Here is a 2,789-nt window from a genome sequence, read left to right on the forward strand (position 1 = left end):
GTGGAGTAGCACCAGGGCAAAGGGGTACAGATGATTGGTTGTTGCTAAGGGGTTTAGGGCAGAGATCTGAGATGTTGGGGAACGTGTTGGAATCCCCCGGCTCCAAAGTCTATTTAGGGAATTATTATCTAGGGAGGATGCAGAGCCCTGATACGTGGAAGACTTCAGGAGCCGAGCAAATCTCTGATACGTGCTGAATCCGGAGAACTACTCTGATGTGTGCTGAGTCCAGAGGAAGTCTCTGATACCTGCTGAGTCCGGAGGGTAGATAAAGGCCCTGAGGAGTGTTTAGAATCCCCAACATTAAAAGACTTGTTAGAATCCCTGACACTAAAAGTTTCTGGTTAAAGATTTCCTTGGAGGCTATTAGGACTCCGGCCTCAGCCTCACAATACTTTGACATATATTTGTACTCGTAAGTTTTGTGCTTAACCAAAAAAAAAAAAAAAAAAAAAAAAACTGCCATCAAGTCGATTCCTACTCACAGCGACCCCCTTTGGGGTTTCCAGGGAGGTAAATATTCATGGAAGTAGTTTTCCCAGTCATCCTTCCCCCTAGTGGTTGTTGTTGTTGTTATGTGCCATCGTGTCTGACCCGACTCATAGCGACCCCTCCTTGGGTTTCCGAGGCAGTATCACTAAGAAGAAGATTGCCCAAGCTTCCTTCTGAGGAGGGCTGGTGGGTTTGAACCGCCAGCCTTCTGGTTAGCAGTCAAGTGCCTTAGGCACTACACTACCAGAGCTCCTTCCCGAGTGGTTAGCGCAGTTCAAACCTCCAACCTCTGGTTAGCAGTCAAATGCCTTAGGCATTATACCACCAGAGCTCCTTAGAAACCTACAAGGAGCTCATTTAAAAGGCAGATTCCCCATCCTTTGTCTTGGAAATTCTGATTCAGGTGTTTAGGGTGGGACATGGGAATCAGTTTGTTTAACAAAGCCTCAGGTGAATCTTATCAAATAAGTTTGAAAAACTGGAGCCTCTTTTTTAAAGGTATTGGGAAGTTCCAGGTGTGCCTAAGAGCAGCTATTCTCAAACTTCAGTGAACATACCAGTTACCTAGGATCTAACAGAAAGATCTGATTAGGTAGACCTGGCTTGGTGCCCAGGAATCACCATTCTACTCCCCTAGATGACTGATGTGTGTGCTCAACTTTGAGAATAGCTTAGTTAAAAATTAGCATTTTTAATCAAGTTGCTTTTCCCTGAGATTCTGTACCATGAAACAAGCGTTTTTGTTTTGCTTTATTAAATAAGAAGCAGTGGACAATTTTGAGTAGACTTGGTTACATCTGTTATGGGGGATTTTTTTTTTTTTTTTTTTAATGAAAGATAAGACAAGTGGAGGTCACTGGATGACACCAGTGGTTTGCTCTTGATGTGTTTACTCTTGACTCGAAGGTTGATGGTTCAAACCCACCTTCTTGCCAAGAAAGAAGGTCCTGATGACCTGATTCCATAAAGATTATAGCTAAGGAAACTCTAGGAAGCAGTTCTACTCTGTAATACATGGAATCACCTTGAGTCTGAATTGACTCCATGGCAATGGGATTGGGCTCTTTTTTGAGGCTGGGGTAAGGGTGAGGTGGGAGGGACACAGACAGGGAAGCCCCCATTCTTTCCCTCTTCCAAGGCAGCTTCTCATCAACTTTCAAGGCCAGTCCAAACGTTACCAACTGCCACTGAGTGTGTAGTGAGTGTGCAGATGAATGATTGAAACTTTGAGCCCTCTCAGTCACATGTTATTTTAAATGCCTTTGTAAACCGCAGCTCAGACACAATCTTGATGAACATACCAAATTACGCCCTGGAGGTTCCAGGTCTCACACAGGCCACCCCAGCCTGAAGACAGAATGCCAGTTCTCATCATGGCGCTTGCCTTTGCTATCAGATCACACCACCTATTTTCCAAGAAGGCTCAATTACACTTTGCTTATTCTCTTTCCAGGAAAAAAAAAAAATTAATCAATATGTGCCAGTTTGGTTTAATGAAATACTTACTTGTTTTTCCTTCCAGAAAACTGTCCTTGGGTCAGCCCTCAGAATTTACAAAGAATCTCTATCTCCTGGTTTCTCTTCTTCCCAGCCACTCACTGTCTCTTAGATCTCATGCTCCATGAAACAAACTTAATTTTTCTCCATAGCAATCTATCACCATCTATCACGCTATATGTTGATGTTATTAATTTTCGGAAAGTCAGTTCCAGCTTATGGTAGCCCCATGTGTGCAGGGTAAAACTGTGCTCCCTCGAGTTTCCAAGCTTATCTTTAGAAGTGAATAGCCGGGCCTGTCTTCCATGCTGCCTCTGAATAGGTTCAAACTTTCGGGTCCAAACTTTCAGCTAGCAGTCCAGTACTTAACTATTTGTGCCATTCAACCCACCAAAACCCACTGCCATCAAATCAATTCCAACTCATAGTGTCCTTGTGGGGCAAAGTATAACTGCCCCATGGAGTTTCCAAGGCTGTAAATCTTTATGGAAGCAGACTGCCTCATCTTTCTCCCACAAAGCAGCTGGTGGAATAGAACAGCTGACCTTTCCCTTAGCAGCTGAGCATTTAACCACTGTGTTATCAGGGCTCCTTTGTGCCACCCAGGGATTCCTTATCAAGCTATAAATTGACCTTGGGAGCTCTGGTAGCATAGTGGCTAAGACACTTGCCTGCTAACCAGACGGCTGGCGGTTCAAACCCACCAGACACTCCTCGGAAGGAAGGTTGGGCAATCCTACTTCCGTAGTGATACTGCCTCGGAAACCCAAGGAGGGGTCGCTATGAGTCGGGGCTGACTC

Source organism: Orycteropus afer, unplaced genomic scaffold (genome assembly GCF_000298275.1).
Source record: "Orycteropus afer afer isolate SDZICR_OR568_19922 unplaced genomic scaffold, OryAfe1.0 scaffold00235, whole genome shotgun sequence".
Classification (NCBI taxonomy): domain Eukaryota; kingdom Metazoa; phylum Chordata; class Mammalia; order Tubulidentata; family Orycteropodidae; genus Orycteropus; species Orycteropus afer.